Source organism: Manis pentadactyla, chromosome 10 (assembly GCF_030020395.1).
Source record: "Manis pentadactyla isolate mManPen7 chromosome 10, mManPen7.hap1, whole genome shotgun sequence".
Taxonomy (NCBI): domain Eukaryota; kingdom Metazoa; phylum Chordata; class Mammalia; order Pholidota; family Manidae; genus Manis; species Manis pentadactyla.
The window spans coordinates 59545442-59569294 of record NC_080028.1 but is presented as its reverse complement, the minus strand read 5'-3'; the positions used below and the strand labels follow the sequence as shown (position 1 = coordinate 59569294).

Here is a 23853-nt window from a genome sequence, read left to right as displayed (position 1 = left end):
ATTACAGTGATAAAACTTAGTTTTTAAATATTTTTATTGCGATAAAATATATATAACAAAGTTTGCCATTCTAAGTTTACCATTTAGTGGCATTAGTCAATCTTGTGACACTACCACCACTTAACTTTGTTAACGGGCATTTGTATTCATTCATCTGTCATTGTAGCAGGCCCTATGCTAAGGGCTGGGGATTACGTGTTGAACAAAATTGGTGTGGTCGGTTCCTTCACCTGGCCTTCATGGACCAGGATGGATGCTGTTTTTTGACTTTTGGCTTTTTGCTTTGCGGTCAAATAATGGCGAAGTCTTTATGTACATGGTAGGGAAGGCACTGTTGAAAAGAACCGTGGGTACACTGCAGAGGTAAGGGAGCCACGCGAGGATGGTGCAGCCGTCCTACGCCCAATTCCAGAGGGGGAGACTAGCGGGATCTCAGCTACACCTAAGGGGGCGGGGCCTGTGGCGGAGAGGGATGGGGTGGGAGGCGGAGCCTGAGCTTTTAGTGAGCGTGGGCGGGGCCGGGGCCGGGGAGGCGGAGGAGACACCTGGAGCGGTGGAGGGCGGGGCCTGGCGGGGCTTTGCGCACGGCTGGGCGGGGTCTGGCGACTCCCTCCGTAAGGCCCTGGGCCTGCACCGAACACCGCCTTCGCCCGGAGGCGGAGCCGCGGCTCCGCCTTCGGCCCTGCTCCCTGGCGGCGGCGGCCTGACGGGAAGCCTGAGTGGAATGCGGCTGACGCGGAAGCGGCTCTGCTCGTTACTCATTGCCCTGTACTGCCTATTCTCCCTATACCCCGCCTACCACGTCCTCTTCGGGCGCCGCCGCCTGGCGCCGGCCGGGTCTTTGCGGGGCCTCAGGAAGGGGGCGGCCCCGGCGCGGGAGAGACGCGGCCGAGGTAGGACCCAGCGCGGGGACGGCCGAGCCACGAGGCCGCCGACCCTGCCCTCCGGTCCGGGCTCGGGGCGGCCTTTCGCCCTCTAGCTCTCCACGGCCAGCCCTGGGCGCGGGGTTGGAGCGGTACGAATGCCTCAGCCTTCGCCCGAAGCTCTCACGCGTGCTCACTCCCCACTCCGAGGCTGACAGGCGCGCGCATCTCCGAAACAGTGCCCTAAACATCGAAGGTGGTGTCGCAAAATGCCAGGGATTCCAGGGAATGCAGCTGGAGTTAAGACAGCTGTGTCCGTATGGAAACAAAGAGCCTTCTCTAAACACGCAGTGCCTTCAGAAGGCCAGGGGGCTTTCCCTCCAAGCTCTGATGCCCTCCTGTATTTTGACCTTTGTCAGGATCCGACTCGGGTTTATATCTCCCTCTTCGGAATTTGGCACTATAGTATATGAAACTGTTGAACACTTTACATTCTGAAGTCCAGTTTTTACGTATAGTTTACAGATACACAATGTATAAAGAATTGCAAAAGTTAAACTTGTCACTTGATACATACTCTCCAGCTGTTTTAGAAGGTTTCTTTGGGGAGAGATCATTTCATGTCTCATGTTAACATTTAATAACAATTTCTGATTTGTTTTTTAATGTGTGTGTTTAACCAGTTCAAATTAAGTTGCTTTGCCTCTCTGAAATACTAAAGTTAGGATGAAACCAGAACTCCCTAACATCTAATTTAAATGGCTTGAATTCATCTTCGACTGCAGCTCTACCTGACTAATAAACACTGTACCTCTCTTTTTAAAACAGAGCAGTTTACTTTGGAAAGTGAAGAATGGAATCCTTGGGAAGGAGATAAAAAATATGAGCAACAACACAGACTTAAAACTAGCCTTCAAATATTAAATAAATCCACAAAAGGGAAAACAGACTTCCATGTACAAATCTGGGGCAAAGCTGCCATTGGTAAGTTAATGTTTAGAGCTAAGAGATGTCAAAGTATCATGAAATGCACTTTGTTAATATTCAGTTCACCTTATTTTAATACATTTATAGTTTATTTCATCATTTGTTAAGTTGTGATGTCTTTTTTTCACTTTTTCTCTATTTCATTTCTCCTTTTCCTTAGAAAACATGTATGTAAATAGACTATGTCTGGGGAAAGGAAATCCTGGGGCAAAATATCTCTGAAACCGAAATCAGTTAAAAGGAGAAATAAAGTTAAAATCCATTTATTTAAGCTTACAAACTGCAGTCCGGGACCTTCTCTTTCCTGCTCCAGCAGAAGCAAAACCATGCCCCCTCCTTCCGGCCCACCCCCTGGCAGGTACAGATAAGCCCTCAGCTACCCAGGTAATTATCCATTGATATGGAGATGAACTTCTCTCTGCCCCTGAGGAATGATGCAAATGCACTAAAGCTATACTTCTCTCCACCCTTGAGCGCCTCTTGATATGCAGGTATACTAAAGCCAGGCAAGGTGTTCTGGAAATATTACAATTTTACCTACATAGACACACAGGCACAAACATATTCTATTGTTGGTTTTACCAGAGCATCATTTCATTGGATGCTTGATATACAAGTATAAGATGTGGCCCCTGCCCTTGATGGCCAAGTAAGTTTGGGAAACATTGAACTTAACAAAGTAAAACAAGGCTTTTTTTTGTCAGGCCTCTCTCAGAGCCTTTAATATGCCAGAGTTCATTGTGAATGTCCAAGAAGGAGATATTGTATGTCGCTGATTAAACTTGATTACCCACAAAAGCATTTTTTCTGTGAGAGTTCAGTGTTCCAAGTTACATATTATGCTCAATGAAAGAATGGGGCCCTCAGAGAGGGTCAGAAGAGTCAAAGAATTTAGTGAAGCAGAAAGATCTTTATTTGGCCTGTAAACATGAGTTGGATGTATGTATGACAAGAGATATGGATAGAAAGTACCAGATGAGAGGAAAATAAACTGAGAATAATGCCCAGCCCATGGAGTTTAATAAGTTCATTCAAACTTGAATACAAATATACATCCTTAGAAATTACTACTGACTTCTAAATTTCAGGTACCCAGACTCAGGCCTCTAATTGTCAAGTTGTAGCAATTTTTTTCTTTACAATGTCTATATTTTTTCCTTTAATTCCCACTTCCTATTCTTTTTTAAATTAAATCTATGTCATAACAGGTTTTCATGTTTTCAGACTTTTCTCAGTCTAGCAGAGTGGCCAGATGAGTTTTGTCAGACATTACCTTCATCAGCCTAGTCTCCAGGCACAATCATTGGATACCAGTTGCAGACATTCCCATCAAAAAGGAAGAAAATGGAAGGAAAATGGAGTCACTGGTCAAGTAAATTTGAAATCTAACCAGGCAAAACTCCATTAGGTTTCACGGCCAGGAAATAATTTGTGGCTCAAAGCATTACTTCCAGCCATTCAGCTCCCCCACCCTTGGAGTACACTTCCTTTGTTGTGAAGGGTAGCATATATTTGCAACTCAGTAGTTTTATCAGCCTGCTTCCTTCTGGTAGAACTTTTGGAGTCCAACAGCCTTCTTTCATTTCAACATCTCTCCATCCTTTTTAGTCCAAGCTGGCAGTGTTTCTGCTGATACAACGTTCTCAAAAAACTTGTGGGTCTCCTGTGTATGCCACAAGGATTCACTCCATTATACAAGAGTTCTTCCATAGGTCTTCCCTGGAAATCCCATCTCTGTTTCTGCTTTCTGCTGAGATGGCTGAGGAGATCTGTAAATTACACCAAATATCTTCAAAAGCACTCTGTGTAACTGAATATTCTGACCGTTTTATCCTTCTGAGGCATTAGTAAAAGGATATGCAATTACAACCTCAGCCACCTTTCTAAAGCATGCTTTCCTGAAAGCATATCTCCCAATTTTTCACCTCTTTTGCAATCTGAATAAGCTGAGAATTTCCAAAATCATCAAGTCCTGGTTCCTTTTTGCTTAACAGTTCTTCTGTCAGTTTTCTCTTTCCTCTCACGTTTTGCTGTAATCAGCAGGAAGAAACCAGGCCACAGCTTCAGCACTTTGCTTGGAAATCTCTTCAACTAAATATCCAAGCCTATCATTTAACTACAGGACACAATTCAGCTAAGCCTTCTACTGTATAACCAGTATTCCCTTTTCTCCAGTCTCATAACATGTTCCTCATTTCCTTCTGAGCCCTCACCAGCAGCACTTTTAATGTACATATTTCTACCAAAAATCTGCTTATGATGATTTAGATATTCTCCAAGATGATACAGGCTTTTTTTACTGTGCTCCTTTCTTCTGAGTTCTCACTAGTTGGGCTATTAGCATCCATATTTCTACCTATAATCTGTCCAAGGCAATCTAATCTAGGCTTTTTTTATCAAGCACCTCAAAATTCTTTCAGCCTTTCACCATTACCCACTTCCAAAGCCACTTACAGATGTTTAAGTATATGTTATAGTAGCACCGCATTTCCAGGTGCCATAATTTATAGTTGCCTATAGCTGCCATAACCATTTGCCAAAAATATACTGGCTTAAACAATTCAAATTTATTATCTTTTTTAATTGAGATATAATTGATGTATAACATTAATTTCAGATGTACAACATAACGATTCAATATATGTATACAGTAAGAAATGATGAGCACAGTAAGTCTAGTTAACATCCATCACCTCACATAAACAGTGTTTTTTCTTGTGATGAGGACTTTTAAGATCCACTCTCTTCTTCATAAGCAGAGCAGGGGATACAAATAAACTGAACAAACTTATGGCTAAGCACCTGCCACTACAATATTGATGCCTTTCACTCAAATCATGCTTATTGTCTCACTGGAATTTCCTTATGTCCAGGCGAAAGAAAAAAAAAACATAAGCCTGGAACATTAGTGCTGACTGAAGGTGGACTGCTACTGTATTGCAGCATCGCTAGGTTTGCCTTGAAATATGTTAGTGATGGAAAATCTTCCCAATGAGCAGAGCTTTTGGCAAAAAAATGAGCATCTGCTCATTCACTTTATGTGGAGAGAGAAGTGGCCCAATAAGGAGTGGGTGCCCGTGGACTGATAAGTCCCACCAAGTGGCTGAGCTGGTTCATCGGTAGCCCAGAAGGAGCAAAGGTGGAAGATTGAAGATGTGCATGGACTTATGCATATCCACATGCAGAAGAAAGGATTTGCACCCTAACCTCATACCATATACAAAAACCAACTCACAACAAAGGCTTCAATATAAGATCTTAAACCATAAGACTCCTAGAGGAAATCATAGGGGAAAGCTTGACATTGATCTTGGCAGTGATTTTTTGGATATAACACCAAATGTACTGGCAACAAAAGCAAAAGTGAACAGGGCTCCCAGGTTATCTACAGAGGACCTCATTGTGTGGCACTGCTCTCCTCTATTCTCAGAGCTTTCATTGAGGTGAAGTCATAAAACATCAGGGGCTCCCCTAAGAACACAGATGGAATGACATTTGTCTACAGAAGGCATCATACAGTGAGGGATATGTGTTTAAGAGAGGAGTTACTGTCTCCTTGAAATATTGAATGTATATGTACATACATGAACTCTTCTGGTTGTGTTTGGCACAAAATGGTGAATCCCCCAGTTTGTTGTAATACAGACACAGTTCTAGTCATATAATAACTTACATTATAATATTAACACATTTCAGAATGAAATACCTAGTAAAGGTCCAGTGATAATTAGAGGTTTTGCAAATTTTGAGTAAGAGACGTTATTGTCTTTAAAATACCCACACTTTGCTACATTTTACACTGACAACCTCTGAGTTCTGTCACTCTTACATTAGCTGCCATGTTGATGATTTTGAGCTATTGCTTGGTAGAACTGTCTGCCAAAGGACCAAAGAGGAATAAAGTCTGGTTTTCTAATTTCAAATATATAAAAGAACAGAACATAAATACATCTCACATACCAGAAAAAATCAGTTAGTAAATGTTTTTTGTCTTTGTTTTTAATACCAGGTTTATATCTCTGGGAGCACATTTTTGAAGGCTTACTTGATCCCACTGATGTGACGGCTAAGTGGAGAGAAGGAAATTCAGTTGTAGAAAGAACACATTACAGGTAATAATTGTGCAAAATAACTTCTGCTGTGTTTCTATACAATGTGTTATGTAAGTGCTGGAAAAATAAGGAAAATATTTTTATAGGGAATACTTCTACTTCAACTTGTGACGAAGAGAGGAGTAAATCCCATGAATATGTATTTGTAGTTAAAATCTTATCCTGAACATTTTCTTATGAAGTTGGATGTTATAAAATATTCCTTTTTATTAGAACCATGTTTGTTTGATTTTTACCAAAATATTTCTGATTATATAGAAAAGTTCATACTTCAAATTTTTTAACATTTTGATTGTTGATAAGCGTTTATCATTCCATTTCTTAGAGAAATACTATGTAAACTTAGTAATTTCATTTTTCTCTTTCATATAATACTCATGTTCACATATTTTTATAATATTCAAGTAGTATCAAAGCTGTTCTTAGGAGTTTTGAATATTATATTTACTAAAATATATTTCATCTGTGAGTTCTACCATAATATGATGGTATAGATTACCATTGTACTGCAGTACTCCAGAAATCTCTTCCTGAATTTTTTTCTACTGAAGAATAGTTGACATACAGTATTAGGTATACAAGGTAGTGATTCACAAATTATGTACATTATGAAATGCTCACATAAGTGTGGTTACCATCTGTCACCATACAAAGTTATTATAATATTGTTGACCATATTCCCTGTCCTACACAGAAATCTTATTTTTTAGATTCAATAAAACCTGCATATTCTTAAGACTTTGAGCTTTTATTTTTATAAAACTCGTATCTGTGATTACATATTTTCTAAAATTTTTAAATAGAATTAAGGTCTTTATTTAGAAAAATTGTGATAATTTTGGTATATGAAAGAATGCTATTTTCTACTAGATTTTGCTTTCTTACTGAAATAAAAAAAATTATTATTATATTAAATTGCTTTCTTCTTGTAACAATTACATTAGGGGAAAAAATGTGCACCAGAGATTCTGGTTTCTGTTAGGATTCCATGTCTTTCCCACAAAAGTCAAGAGAAAAATCTCACTATCGTTGGAATTTTCACTCCTTTAATTCTTTCTTCATATAGTTTTTTGAAAGTAAATTCACTTCATGTATCTTTTCAAAGTAATCATTCTCCAAAAGTTATAGGTTTTTAAATTATTATTGGTAATGATTATTTTTCTTTTCACCCCCAGGCTTCTATTGATATAATGCTATTCAAAATTTTATGTGTAGTCCTAAACTTACAGTAGTTGGATTTGAGTATTTGAAAATAAATGGGTATTAGGCATATAAATCTAATATTTTAGTTTTGGGAAAGTATGTGTTATAGGCATTAGTCTAATAGTTCCTCCATGATAAATAGATTTTTCAGAAAAATTCTTAAGATTTCACAGAGAAATTAGTATACAGTGTTACTGTAATGATAGGAAAGGATTTGAGCAAACAGCATTAACTCCCAAAAGAAAGCCAAATTTACCCACACCTTCTAAAGTTTTTACCTGAGATTTTATCTTATGCTCAAATATCAATGCTATTTTTTCTTAGGACTTAGTAGAACTGTGTATTCAAGGAAGTCGACAGTTGTGTTAAAATGACATATTAAAGTTTTAGCCTCATGAAGAGTAATGTACATAACTTCTTTTTCCAAAATTAATAAATATGTATGAAATTACAAGTTTTGAATTGAGTGGGATATTGGGTACTAACTTAAATGTTTCACCACCATCAGCTTTATTTGACCAAAAGTGAATCAGAAGTAATTGGTTGCCTTGAAGATACTGAAATATTCTAAGTACTGTCAGAATTCTTTGTTGTAAATAAGTATAACTACATTTTGTTTAAGAAATCTTTAAGTTTACAAAGAGCTTATGTCATTTAATTTTAGCCCCACAAATAGGTCTGAAGCAGAAGTAAAAGGATACCATCAGTGTCCCAGGGTTGATCAGGCTCATGAATGCTGATTCTTATCAAGTCATAGGTTCAAAGAATGTAATCCAGAATACCAAGTAAATAACCCAGAATGGAAATAGACCTGACAGTCAGTGCATGTGCTTGTATTGGCTTGACCAGCACATTCTTTCCATATAGGCAGGCTATAAGTGATGCCTAGTTATTTGAAGGTTTTTTGATTAAACATGGAATCAAAATATATATGTAGTACTTGCAGATCTCTGTGTTTCAGAAGGGAAGAAATTATTCCATGTTCGCCATTGAATCAATAACATCCATGGCCTGTGCTCAGGATATGAATACATGAATACATGTGGGACAAACTGAACTTTTGAGTCAGTTTGCCCTGTCACCTCTGGGCAGTGTAGCAGTATGACTGAGTTGTTAAGAGCCTGAACTTTGCAGCCAAAATATCTCAGTTCAGATTATAACTTTACCTCTTATTATCTGTCTGACCTCTATGTGCCTAGATTTCCATAAGTTTTAAATAAGGCAAGTAATAGTTTCTGTATCACAGGATTGTTTTAAAGATAAATGCATTGATAGATGTACAGTGCTTAGATCAGTATCTGGCCCATAGTAGTCACTATAGAAGTCTTGTTATTATTTTTACTGTTACTTAAATAGGTACTACAACATCTTCCTACCTTTCAGTTCTCCTTTTTCTGTTTTCTGTGTTTCCATTATTGTTGTTATCCTTTATTTCTTAGGAGGACTCTTTTGCTCATCATGGCCTTTGCACATCTCCATAAGATTGCCTTCAGAATCCTGTAATATCCATGTGCAGGCATTATTAGAAGATACATAAATGTCTACCCATTTGATAAAAGCTAGATGTCAAATTACTTAATTCATTGTTACCCAAGTCCACTTAAGTTATTTTAGTGAGCATCTGCTACTTATGGAAAACTTGAACTAATTTCTAAATCATGATAGAATAAAATATGATCCTATTTTTAGAATTTCTAGATATTACTGCTATAAGAAGTTTTTGAGCTCAGTACTCATCACAGTGAGTGAAAGCTTTTACAGATAATATTAATGGTTACTGACACTACATTAAGCCAAATAATGGACCATAGATAAGTGCAGGCTTCAAATAAAATTTTCATTGGTATACAAAGGCAATATAGTTAAATTTTTCTTAAGACCCATTCTCCCATTCCAGCCAAGCCAGTCTGAGAATGGGAGTGTTGCATCACAAGCGCTGAATTAGGAAGGTGTGGAATCATGTCAGGAACACCACAAAAGCATGGTGAATTGCAGCAACTATTCATTCATGAGTTTGGTATACCTATTTTATAAAACCTAATTTCCAAAACTATGTATTAACCAAAAGGTATATAGAATTCAATGACAGAGCCATATGCATGGTTTGGCATGTGCACTTACTCTTTATCAAGGCATTTGCCAGACTCTTAACTGGGAAATTAGTAATTTTATCTATAACTTACTTACTGTAATAATGGTATATATGTTTGTGTGTATAGTGTTTGTTCAGCAGTGCTTCTAGAATTTAGAAAAAAAATGAAACAATTTAATTGGATTCTAAAAAAGATATTCTGTTTATACTCAGCTTGGACCTCAATATTTGAATATTTCCTCCAGACTTTCTAGGTATTGAAAGTACTGACTGGGAGGAAAATTTTTAATGGGACCAAAGAGGAAAAGGGAAAAAATATTGAGAACTAGAAGTTCTGACTATTAAATATATGCTAATAAATCTAGAAGAGTAAATCACTGTTTTAAAGTTTTGTATATGAGCTCCTTAAATATGTTTATTCTTCAGTTAATGGAATTTTTATGATTGATGATTGACTAATAACCTTAGGAAATTAAGATGTACCTTTTATCACACAAAAATACATTGTAATATTTCACACAGAAGCCTTACTTTATGTAATATATAGCTGAAAAAGGTATTATTAAATTGAAATTTTGTAACTTGATTCATATTTTAAATGCAATAGGAGAACTTAAATTAGTAGAGTAATAACACCTTTAAAGAGAATTACTGTTTATTCATTCAACATTTACTGAGTGCCTCCTAGTTAACTCATAGTAGGCTCTGATAATTTCAAAGTGAGTAAAATGCTTTTCAGGTAGTTCACAGACTAGTGGTTGAAACAAACATACAAATAATATCCATACTCTATATAAAGCATAATAATAAAGGTGTGCACACTCTATGACGTTGTTAGGGAAATACAGCAGAAAGGCAACTGACCCAGTCTGAGGAGAACTGGTGATATGGAGCCAATCAAGAAAGCTTCCTAGAAGAGATAATAGCTGAGCCAAGTCTTAAAAGATTAATGGGATTTAACAAGGCAGTGAGAGATTATATTCCCACAGAGGCACTGCCAGGGGCTAAGAACTGATAAGCAGCTGGTTTGTGCGTGGAACTGCAAGCCATTCAGAATCCCTAGAGCATGTGAATGGTGTAGGATAGCTGACACTGGGCGTTCAGGATAAGGGCTAGATCATGGTGGACCTTATTTGTACAACATTAAGTCCCTTGAATTTTATTCTTGGACAGTGAAAAGCAGCTGAAGATGATTAAGCAAGATACGTATATTTTTTGTATAGATTTCTCTAGTGGCCAAGTGGAAAAATGGTTTTGAAGGAAACTGTGCAGGCAGACCAACACGCACAAACTATTTGAATCCTATAGGAATTTGTTTTTAACCCAACATTTCTTTACCTAAATCTGTGCTTCCTAGACTAGGTACCGAAGCACCCAGGGGCACACAAAATCTTTTAAATGCTTGTGGGAAACAGTTATGCCACCATACCTGTCAGACACCATGCAAACTACTAACTCAAGGTAGTTCACAGTCTCAGCATTAGACCATCCTACATTCATTTCAGTGATGGCCTTTGTGGAGCTGGGTTTTCCACGGTTGCTTTGCTAAAATCCAAGTACCATCCAAAACCCAGTGCTGGACCAGTAATGACAGTGGTAGTGTACACTACGATTCCAGGGCGTGAGAAGTTGTGTATTGCTCAACAGATACACACATCCATCCCATTGTGAAGTATTTGTGGTTAGCAAAGAATGAAATTGGAATTTTTTTTGTTTCAGTATGTGCGAATTGCTTTTTTAAGTGGCTTTTATGCTGTTAGGACATAAATACTAAGTTGTTTGGATGCAACAACTTAAAAAACTGAACCATTACTCATTTCTTTTGGCATGGAAGATACTTTGAAAATTGTTGAGACACTGAAGGCACTGGGAACCAAGAAAGTTTGGGAACCTCTGATTTATAACTAGCTCCACAGTATTGACCCTGTGGCTTTCAACATAACCTAAGCTTGGCCTTGAGGTCCAGAAAGCCAATTATCATTAAGGGCTGACATTCCTTCTCTAAGAACCAAAGTGCTAAAGGGAACTGTGGAAATTCCCAGGCAGTCAGATGTGCCCTGAATGAATCATACTTCATTTTGTTAATTTATGTGTATCAATGCAGTTAGAAGCATTCCTTTCACATAAAAATGATAATTTGGGAACAGAGTTTACTGTACTTTTTCATTATAATAAATGACTAAAACCAGATATTAAAACATTTACACAGCTCCCAATTTCATGGTATGTGAACAGAAGTCTTGCAATGTCCAGCTAAGATAATACTGCATAAAAATGGTCCTGCCTTTTGGTTTTTTCCTATTCAAATGTAGCTTATTTTTAGTCATTGGGGGCCTTTGTGATAAAAAGGTCCAAGACATTCTGAGTTTTTGAAAATTTTAAAGGGAAAAGTGTAGTTTGGCTTTTCTGACTAAATTATAAAACGTCTTCTTCCATCTTAATCTGTTTCTGATTGACTTAAGATTTTTAATTCATCTTATCTTAAATATTCAGGACTCAAAAAATTTGTTTTTTAATATTTAGTACTCAGATTTAGAAGTTCATTTACCTTTTTTAATATGAAGAAATTACTTTTTATCAAATATCTAGTGTTTAAAAATTTAAGACAAATTTTATTCCCTTGCAGTCTAACTGTTGAAGAAGTTGCATTGTTTACCCTGCATTTGGTTTTGCTTTGGAGCTGCTGATTGCATCTCTGTTAGCATATTTTGATTCCTGTATTTCCTATAAATTGGTAGTGTGATCTAGACGCTGGAGTCTAGAGGTTTGATTGGATGCTTGATTGGAAGGTTTTTGTCTCCTTACCAGTGGGTATTTGTTTCCACCTTTAGTTGTTATACGTAATGCTGGAGTGATTAGGCTTGTTCATACTTACGTCTTTTCATGTTTTTGCCAGTGTATCTCTGGGATGGAGCCCCAGAAATATGATTTCTGGGCCAAAAGATAAATGTGGTTAATTTTGCTAGATTTTGGCAAAATCCTGATAAATCTGTGAGTGTGCCTGCCTCCCCACAGTATCACCAACAGACTATATTGCCAACTTTGCAGATTTTTGCCAACTTGACAGGTGAGAAATAGTATCTCAGTGCCATTTCTTATTACAAGCAAGGCTACAACTTCATATGGTTGGTTAAGTGGCCTGTGCAATAAGTTCATTTACTTTCAAATTACAAATTTCTTTTTTTAAGGTAAGTATATAATAAAAAGGACTAATAGTGGTTATTATAACTTGGAAAATTCAGATGATGAGTTTTTAATCACTCATAATTCTACTTTTCCCATAATTCTATAAATAAGGTAACAGCACTTTGTCATGTCTACTTCCAGTGTTTTTTCTATGGGTAATTAAAATTATAGTACACTTAGAATATTGTTTCCTGCTTTTTCACCTACTAATATCTAACATTTATTAACTGAAAGCTCTGTGACCAGTATTAAGTGCCTTACAACTATTTCCACTTTTTATCCTTACAAGCCCACTGCATCTCTCCAACTTAGTTCTGTTGCCCATATGTAATCTCATTCTGCTTATATATCCTTGAATCACTAGCTTATCTGCATCTCTGCCTTTGTTCATAATACTTATATTTCCTAGAAAGATTTCAACTTTACCTTCCTCTCCTGATTCCCCTTTCATTTAAACTACTTTAGCAATTTTATTCTGTATTATTTCATTTGCCATTTTATATATACTCTCATATTAGTGTTTCCTGAACTATAAAACACTGCATAAGTGTTTATCATCTATTATATGCTTATATAAAACAATACCTCAACATATCATTTGAAAATGCTTTATATCTCAGAGCCTTAACCTATGAACAATACTTTAAAACAATTACATCAAAGATAAACAATAACAGATAAAGATATATCTGTCAGGATATAGTTAAAGACTCATGGTATTATTAGATTCTCTTATGATAAATTATGCTGACAGAAACATTTTTAGGCAAAACCTATCTTAACCTAATTAGAAATTGAAATATTATTAGATAATTGTTGATTTTATCCTTGGTAAAATGTTTTATGTCCTTAAAAAAAAAACACAGTAGTTTATATGCCACTCTTTAAAATGTTTGGGTACACAAATGTCCAATAGCTACATTTGAGTCCCATCTGTCTATCATTGCCTGTCTAATGCCTACTAGCTTTCTGCAAGTCATAGAACCTCTCTCAGTGTTTCCTTTTCTTTCTTCATAAAATTGACCTAGGGTGGGGAGGAGAACTGGAAGACTTATGCTGTAAGGATTATGCCTGCCTGTAATTCTAAGGGAGAAATAAAGTATTCATATACAGCCAATAATAAATATTTTAGACCAATCAGTACCATCATCATTATCCCAAAAGTGTTTTCTAGCCCCTCAGATTCCGCAGGTTGTCCTAAATTGCTAAATATATAATCACTGAATCATTGGCCATCTCAGTGCTACTTACTGTCCAAGGCAAACTCAGAACATCGTTCTGATCCCTGAGGTTATTATCATTGTAGGTAATGTCATAGGAGTCACATGGTACATACACATAGGAACAAAATATGTATTTGGATTTTGTGTCTTAAATAACACCTACTAACTCTAGTATTTGTTAACCAATGTGTCATGAGAACAACTTTGAAGTTAGACAAATCTTGATTCAAAACTTGGTGTTACCATTCTAGCTTGTGCAACTGAAGCCAGCTTTCCCAGGTACAAAATGGGGGCTAATTTACTCTGCACAGTTGTTACAGAGGTTGAGTGATGACCTGTGCAAAATGCCTATGTATCTTGACTATAAAAGGCATTTTAAAAATGTTAGTCTTCCACATATAAATCAAGTATAAAAACCAAATGAGTATTCATATTTGAACTGACTGTTTATAGTTCATAATGCATGAGCAAAACCGAAAGTTTCTGTGATGACTGCCCTTGTACTGTTCACTATGTAACATATTCATTATGTAAGAATTTGTTCTACATGTAAGAACTTGTTTGTTATGCCTCAGAAGATTGGAGACTGATGAAAATTAGGCTTGGGGTGTATTAATGATTGTGCATTGAGCATTGACTCCCCTATACAGAATTTTATTGTCGTTAACAACGATTTGATCAATAAATATGAGAGATGCCCTCAAAAAAAAAAATAAAAATAAATAAATAAATAAAAATGTTAGTCTTTATCCCTAACAATAATTAGCAGTAAAAGAAAGATTTCAGCATCTTTGTAATAAAGATTAAAAGATTATAACATATTACAAAGAAATGGTTGAACAGGTTGTAAAGAATCCAGAACCATTGTGACTGATTTTAAGATAGATTAAACAGTATTTTTAAAAGTATTTAGTACAGTACATGGGCACAAGAACAGACCCATAGGTCAGTGGAACAGAATAGAAAGCACCAGATATAAACCCACACATACATGGCCAATTAATATATGACAAAGGAGCCATGAATATACAGTGGGGAAATGACAGCCTCTTCAACAACTGGTGTTGGCAAAACTGGACAGCTACATGTAAGAGAATGAAACTGGATCACTGGCTAACTCCATACACAAAAGTAAACTCGAAATGGATCTAAGACCTGAATGTAAATCATGAGACCATAAAACTCTTAGAAGAAAACTAGGCAAAAATCTCTTGAATATAAACATGAAAAACTTTTTCCTGAACACATCTCTTCAGGCAAGGGGAAAAAAAACAAAAATGAACAAATGGGACTACATCATGCTAAAAAGCTTCTGTACAGCAAAGAACACCATCAGTAGAACAAAAAGGCATCCTACAGTATGGGAAAATATATTCGTAAATGACATATCCAGTAAGAGGTTAACATCTAAAATATATAAAGAACTTACATGCCTCAACACCTAAAAAAGCAAGTAACCCAATTAAAAAATGAGTGGAGGATCTCAACAGACACTTTTCAAAAGAAATTCAGGTGGCCAACAGGCACATTAAAAGATGCTCCACATCACTAATTATCAGGGAAATGCAAATTAAAACCACCATGAGATATCACCTCCCACCAGTTAGGATGGCCAACATCCAAAAGACAAGGAACAACAAATGCTGGCAAGGATGCAGAGAAAGGGGAACCCTCCCACACTGTTGGTGGGAATGTAAATTGGTGCAACCATTGTGGAAAGCAATATGGAGGTTCCTCAAAAAACTAAAAATAGAAATACCATTTGACCCAGGAATTCCACTCTTAGAAATTTACCCAAAGAAAACAAAATCCCAGATTCAAAAAGACATATGTACCCCTGTGTTTGTCACAGCACTATTTACAATAGCCAAGATATGGAAGCAATGTATCAGTAGATGAATGGATAAAGAAGATGTGGTACATATACACAATGGAATATTATTCAGCCATAATAAGTAAACAAATCCTACCATTTGCAACAACATGGATGGAGCTAGAGGGTATTATGCTCAGTGAAACAAGCCAGGTGGAGAAAGACAAGTACCAAATTATTTCACTCATATGTGGAGTATAAGAACAAAGAAAAACTGAAGGAACAAAAAAAAAAAACAGCAGAATCACAGAACCCAAGAATGGACTAACAGTTACCAAAGGGAAAGGGACTGTGGAGCATGGGTGGGAAGGGAGGGATAAGGGTGGGGAAAAAGAAAGGGGGCCTTACGATTAGCATGTATAACGTGGGGTGGGGGGCATAGGGAGGGATGTGCAACACAGAGAAGACAAGTAGTGATTTTACAGCATCTTTACTGTGCTGATGGACAGTGACTGTAATGGGGTTTGTGGGGGGGACTTGGTGAAGGGGGGAGTCTAGTAAACATAATGTTCTTCATGTAATTGTAGATTAATGATAACAAAATGAATTTTAAAAATCCTACCATTTGCAACAACATGGATGGAGCTAGAGGGTATCATGCTCAGTGAAATAAGCCATTCCAAGAAAGACAAGTACTAAATGATTTCACTCATCTGTGCAGTATAAAAACAAAGAAAAAAACTGAAGGAACAAAACAGCAGCAGACTCATAAACTCCTAAGAATGGACTACAAAGGGGAGGGGCGGGGGAGAGCGGGTTGGGAGGGAGGGAGAAGCAGATTGAGGGACATGATTGGCACATGTGTGTGGGGAGGTCACAGGGAAGACAAGTAGTGACTATGGCATCTTACTACACTGATGGACAGTGACTGCACTGGGGGTGGGGACTTGATAATAAACCTTCAATGATAGCTTCATAAAAAAATATTTAGTACATATTAAACTTCAGTCATATTTGTTATTCTAAGCAGCATATAATATGTGAGTTATGAAACATGTCTTGTTCCTTTTATGACTGTTTTTTACTACAGTAAAGAAGAGAGAGTAATATGTTTCCCATTTACCTATCACCTAGAACTACTGAATTCCAGCTCTCTGTCCTATTTGCTTCTGAGATTTAAGTTTCCTCTTAAAGGAATTAAATATTTCCAACAAATGTGAAGCTTTCTTTATACTGTTCTCCAGTCCCTTTCCTCTTTCTTCCTCCTCAGGCAACAGCTGTAATGAATTAGGTGTGTATCCTCCCATTCAAATTTTGTTTACGCTGCTGCATGCCCACACTCCATCCTTGAGTGTATGCCTTGCTTTATTATACTACTCCTTGTACCTGCTCAAACTGCTTGTGAGTTAAAAAAATTAGAGAAGCATATTCTTTCTGTTTACAGTTTCAAATTACATAGTTATATTTTGAGTGTTTTGCAGCTTGCTTTTTAAACATTTTTAAGTGTATTTTTTTATTGAAGTATAGTTGATGTACAATATTATATTGGTTTCAAATATACAACACAGTGGTTCAACAGTTACACATATTATTAAATCCTCACCCCAACTAGTGCAATTACTGTCAGCATAAGAAGATGTTACAGAATCACTGGCTATATTCTCTATGCTGTACCGCCATTCCTGTGACCAACTTATACTATGATGGCAATTTTTGTGCCCCTTTATCCCCCTCACACGCTCCAGCTACACACCCCAGTCACTTCTCAGTGTCTGTGAGTCTACTGCTATTTTATTCATTCTATTTGGCTTTGTTTTTATATTCTGAAAATCAGTGAAATCATATGGTATCTGTCATTCTCTGCATGAATTGTTTCACTGAGTATAATATCCTGTAGGTCCCATCTATGTTTTCACAAATGACAGGATTTCTTTCTTTTTTATGGCTGAATAATATTCTGTTGCATATATGTACATCTTTATCCATTCATCTGTTGACACTTTGGTTGCTTCCATATCTTGGCTGTTGTATATAATGTGGCAATAAACATAGGGTGCATATTACCTTTTTTTAATTAAAGCATCGTTGATATACAGCCTTATGTTGGTTTCAAATATACAACACATATAACTGTGGTTCAACAGTTATCCATATTATTAAATCCTCACCCCCTCTAGTACATTATTATCTGTCAGCGTAGTAAGATTATACAAAATCATTATCTGTATTCTCTGTGCTATAGTACTATCCCCATGACCAACTTATACTGTATTATGAATTATTGTACCCCAACCCCTACCCCTTGATAACCACTAACCCCTTCCTAGTGTCTTAGGAGTCTAATGCTATTTTGTTCCTTCTCTTTTGCTTTGTTTTTATACTCCACAAATTAGTGAAATCATACTGTACTTGTCTTTTTCCACCTGGCTTATTTCACTGTGCCTAATACCCTCTAGTTCCATCCATGCTGTTGCAAATGGTAGGATTTGTTTTCTTCTTATGGCTGAATAATATTCCGTTGTATATATGTACCCATCTTCTTTATCCAGTCATCTACTGATGAACACTTAGCTTGCTTCCATATCTTTGCTATTGCAAATAGTGCAGCCATAAACATAGGGGTGCATGTATCTTTTCGAATCAGGGACCTTGTTTTCTTCAGGTAAATTCCTAGCTGTGGAATTACTGGGTCAAGTAGTATTTCTATTTTTACTTTTCTGAGGAATCTCCATATTGCTTTCCACAATGGTTGCACCAATTTACATTCCCACCAACAGTGTGGGAGGGTTCCCATTTCTCCGCGTCCTCGCCGGCATTTGTTATTTCTTGTCTTTTGGATAGTGGCCATCCTAATTGGTGTGGGGTGATATCTCATTGTGGTTTTTATTTGCATTTCCCTGATAATTAGCGATGTGGAGCATCTTTTCATGAGCCTGTTGGCCATTTGTATTTCTTCTTTGGAGAAGTGTCTGTTCAGGTCCTCCAACCATTCTTTGATTGGGTTATTTGGTTTTTGGGTGTTGAGGCATATGAGTTCTTTATATATTTTGGATGTTAACCCCTTATCAATAAGTCATTTGTGAATATATCCTCCTATACTGTAGGTTGCCTTTTTGTTCTACTGATGTGTTCTTTGCTGTACAGAAGCTTTTTAGTTTGATATAGTCCACTTGTTTATTTTTGTTTTTGTTTCTCTTGCCTGGGGAGACATACCCAGAAAAAAGTTGCTCTTGCTTATTATGTTCAAGAGATATTTTGCCTATGTTTTCATCTAAGAGTTTCATGGTTTCATCTTTTATATTTAGGTCTTTAATCCGTTTCAAGTTTACTTTTATGTATAGAGTTAAAAATTGTTTCATTCTATTGCATGTGACTTCTTTAACATATTTTTGAGACTTAAACTTCATGAATATTTATAATGCCATTCTCCATTTCTCAATTCATCAACCCTTTCTCATCCATGGATTCAGACACTTATTCAAAGAGCATAATAGCTCACACCATAAAAGGTGTAGAAACTACTGACCTTAACCCATCCAGTAGGTACTACACAGATTTGCACACTATTCAACTGTGTTTCTTTGCTTAACAACTCAAATTCTAGTTGGCAGTTGTTTTGAAAAAAAAAAAAAAGTTACCTACCACATTTCTGATTATCACAAGTTGATCTGCCTACAACCAAAATTTCCCATTAATCTACAGCCATGCCCCATAATCCAAAGTTGTTTAAAAAACTTGTATTACAGAAATTGTTTCCAGGAAGAATATAGTAAATCTTATTGTAGATTTTATATAAAATAATTAAAAATTTCTCTGGTAACAAACACTTTTGTTTTTGTTTTGTTGGGTTTTTTTTTTACAGTTTTGTCACTGGTCCTGCTGTAGTCCCAGGGTACTTCTCCATTGATATGAACAATGTGGTACTTGTTTTAAATGGAAGAGAAAAAACTAAGATCTTTTATGCCACCCAGTGGTTACTTTATGCACAAAATTTAGTGCAAACAAAAACTTCAGCATCTTGCTGTTGTTTTGCTTGGAAATGAACATTGTAATAATGAATGGATAAACTGATTCCTCAAAAGAAATGGAGACTTTGTGGAGCTGCTCTTCATAATATATGACAGCCCTTGGATTAATGATGTGGATGTTTTTCAGTGGCCTTTAGGAGTAGCAACGTAAGTGCAAAATATTATTACACATTACGTAAATGTCTAAATCAGGAAGATTGTGTTTTTAATGTGTAATAAATGTAATTCTTCTGGGATCATCTGGGAGGCTAGGTACAATCTTTTCTGAGGGCAAAAATATGGTTTAGTCTATGCTTCAGTAACAATAATAAGGTTTTTAGTGTTTTTTAGCCTTTTATGACAAGAGCAGATGAGTTACTTTTTTGTGTTTTAGAACTCCAAAGCATAGGATGAATTTTCAAGTTTATCAGGAGTACCCTGAAGCGATGTGTAACAGTGTGTGCTAGACAGATAGACCTCCTTTAAATTTAATCTCTGTAATTTACAGTAAAAACAGAAGAACCTTACTTTAAAGGCATATTCAATCAGGAGCACACAGTACCCTTGGATTTGCTAGGATTATAATATGCTCACATCTGCCACTAAGATTGGTTGAATTTGCACAAATCTCTTCTATAGTAAGAGAGGTTAATTAAATAATGGCAAAGGCTTCTCAATATGTCTATAAAGTCTACAAAGTGGAATGCTTATTTTTTATCTTCCTATTAATAGAGGGTTTTTAAATGAGTTGCCACTAGTACATAAACTTCCAGAGGACAGGGATTTGTGTTTCTTTTGTTCACAGTTTTATCTGCAAAGCCTAAAACAGTGTCTGCACTGAGTAAGTACTCAATAAAGGTGTTATATGGATGAATTGTGAGAAACCTCACTAAATGCTTTTTGAATGCAGAATTTATTATTCATTATTCTATCATTGGTTACCAGATATGATCTTAGACTGCTACTAAGTTGGCTACACAAATACCACCACAGGAGCGCTTTAATAAGACATATACCCTGGCCTGCCACTATAATACTCAAGTAGGTTGAGGATAGGGCCAAACAAAAGGTTTTATGTTGAGTATAGCCAGACTTAAGACACTCTGAGGAATCTCTTCCTTGAGTAGAGCTGATACTGTAAAATATTTTGAAACAAAATAATTACTTTTCCCAGTAGCAGTATATAACCTGTTCATACTGATTGAATGGAAACTCCTTGTAATTCTGGTACTGTTCGACTAGGCCAATATCTTTCTTACAGATCATTGGTTCTCAACCAGAGGCAATACTGCGTCCCTGGGAGACATTTGGCAATGTCGGGGGGTATTTTTGGTTGTTACAGATGGGAGGAGGACGTAATACTGGCATCTGGTAGGTAAGGGCCAGGGCTGTTGCTGAATACCCTCCAGTGTAGAGGACAGCCTCTGCAACAAGAAATGTCTGGCCCAAAATGGCAGTAACGCCAAGACTGAGAGAGACTGTTATATAAAGCTTTCCTCCCATGTGAAGTTTGTATCTCAGGCACACAGTGTGATCTCTGTTATTCCCAAATGCCCATTAGAATGGGCCGATTGCAGCCAGCATCTCCTGTGTGGCATACAGGCTCTATTTAAAAATCTGCTTGAAAAGCCTTTGGAATTAGAGCTCTTTTTCTAATTGTATTCTGCATTATGTATTCTGTAATCTTTGCATCACCTAACTAAAACATTCATTAAATCATGATCATTATGAATGGAGAAGGCTATTTATACTTTGAAGGTTGAATTCAGTGTGCCTTATACCTACCAGCATGTAATAGAAGTTGAAGAATGTAAGAAACAAAGCACTTTGGGTGCATAATCTCTAGAAATTTTATAAAGATGTCAATGTGAGATTCTTTTTTAAGTCTGTAGAGTCAGGGACTTTTCCAAATGAAACATGGAAAATTACAATTTGGGGTTTAGAAATCATATTTTAAATCTCTCCATATGATCATGCTCCTCAGATGTTGGGTTATGGGAATTTGCCAATCCTATTGTATATATTGTTAACTCATATGTACCTATTTTTATAGATACAGGAATTTTCCAGTGGTGGAAGCCAGTTAGTCAATGTTGCATAACGAAAGGCCTTACTTACACAATTTCTTAGGAACCGTTTATGAAAATTCCTCCAGACAAGCACTAATGAACATTTTGAAACAAGATGAGAATGATAAGCTTTGTTGGGTTTCAGCAAGAGAACAGTAAGTTCTGTGTTTACTTGATCCATCCATTTTGTTCTGCAGTCTGAGAGTCGCTTGTGAGGCAGTACAGGTTTCCAAAGAGACATTGTTATCACCATTACTACCTGTCTTTCCTCTGAAGATATACTGGTAATTAAAGAAACTGGATTGTATAAGCTTTAAATAGGAAGAATCTCCTATAGCTGTAGTCCATCTTGAAGAGAAACAATAGCAACTATCATATGCAAATATGTGCTCAGTCTTCCTCAGTAATGTTCGTTATTCAGACTTGATAAACAGTACGTTTTGAATGCCAGTAGGGTCTTAGGTTCCTCCCTGAGATGGTCAGCAGACCAGTTGAGTATTCCAAGACTAGCATGAAGTATTCCTCACACCTTCAGGAACCTGATGCCCCCAGAGGACAGGGGCCACGAATTATATTCTTTGCCCAGATCTAGCATAAGACCTTGCACAACTAGGCCTTGGATAAATGGGGAGTAGATGGTTGGATGGGTGGGGGGATGGATGGACTTAATAGGGTTAAGTTTCTTCCATCTTTACCAAAATAATCATGAAGCAGGTGCTCACGAGTGAAAGAAGAAAGTTTGGAATCATTTATTTTATTCTTAAATAAACAGAGTTTCGTGTATATAAAGCAATCATCAGAGAAGTAATGCCTAAAAAATGTCCTTCTAGATCTAAAACTGTATTAATTGTAGCAGAAGCTCTTTTGGAAAGCACAACTCACAACTCTATTGTTAGTGTAATCTTATAGTATCTATTCAATCGACAAATTCTTATCAAACAACTGCTATATGCCAGAAATTATTTTAGCCATGAGGGATACAGCAGTGAACAAAACAGAAGTCCATGCCCTCTTAAAACTTAAATGTTTGCTGGAGGGGACAAAGCAGTAAAATATATTGTGTATCAGGAGATGGTAAATGCCATGTAAAACAATATGGAGCAGAGGAGGGATATATAGAGAGGAAGGTACTGGAAGTTGTGCATTTGCTGTGGTAGATTGGTGAAGGAAAGCTCTAGTATGAAGGTCATATTTGGGCACCAGCCTGAAATAAGTGCAGGGGTGAGCCTTGTGTGTGTTTGAATATAGAGTCATCCAGGCAGAGGGCAAAGCAAACGTAAAGGACCTAAAGCAGGAGTGTGCCCATCATGCTTGAGGAACCCTGCACAGTGTGCCCGGAACAGAGTGAGTGAGGAAGTGTAAATGGCAAAGTTCATGTAATGGGGATAGAATTATTCCTGTAACTCTCTCATACCTTTGCACCTGGAGGTGGGGTAGGTGTCCTTGCCTTTCAGCGCTGCTTCCAGACCATTTGCCTTTTTTCCTCCCTAAAACCTCCCATTTTGAATCTTACATGATCAGATAAAACCACCCATTACTCTTCCTCTTTCAAGTCTTTTACTGACCCTTGCGTTTATCCCCTTTGTCCTTGGAAGAGTTGAGTTCTAATATACTTTCACTCTCTCCAACGTCTCCAGCCTAATTCTTGGTGATTCCCAACTCTATGTACGTGGTCCTTCCGTGGCCCTGGTCTGGCAGTTCCCTTGCCTCCGGCAGTGATGTAGGTCTTCACTTGACCTCGGCCATTCACTATCATGGTCATTGCCTAAACCTTATCATTACTCATACTGCATCTTCTCCGTGACCTCAAGTTCCAGCATCGCTCTCTGTAACACCATTTCCTGACGTTCCAGCTCATTCCCTGTAATAATCTGACTCCTTAGTTGCCTAGTCTAGCAAACCCTAACTCTGGTTAAATCCAGCTCTTTTATACTTGCTCCATACCTGCAGTCATGCAGCCCGACAGCTTAGAGAAAGGTGCCCATCGATCTCACTGGGAAGCTGAATGTACTTGCAGTCGTGATTGACTATGAAATTTAAGTGGGGTAAAGAAGAAAGTAAAGGTGAGGTGAGTGAAGGACCATGAAAGGGCAGTGACAACAATGGATCATAAATCCCAGCTAAACTGCTGGTGTCAGATTATTACAGCAGGTGCCCAGCAGTCATACCTCCCTTGTCACTGTACTCTCCCCTCTCCTGGAAGACTGTTTTCTGCTTTCTTCTCTCTTTCCAACCACTCTTACCTTGTGACCTTACTGCTTACTTCACTGAGAAAATAGGAGTGGTCAGGAGAGAGTG

At 37.2% G+C, this 23853-nt stretch overlaps 1 pseudogene; it reads left to right on the top strand.

Annotated features, from left to right (window-relative positions):
• Positions 1 to 556: 556 nt before the first annotated feature.
• The window catches only part of LOC118917293 (ribitol-5-phosphate xylosyltransferase 1-like), a 48135-nt pseudogene continuing 24838 nt past the window's right edge, over positions 557 to 23853 (top strand).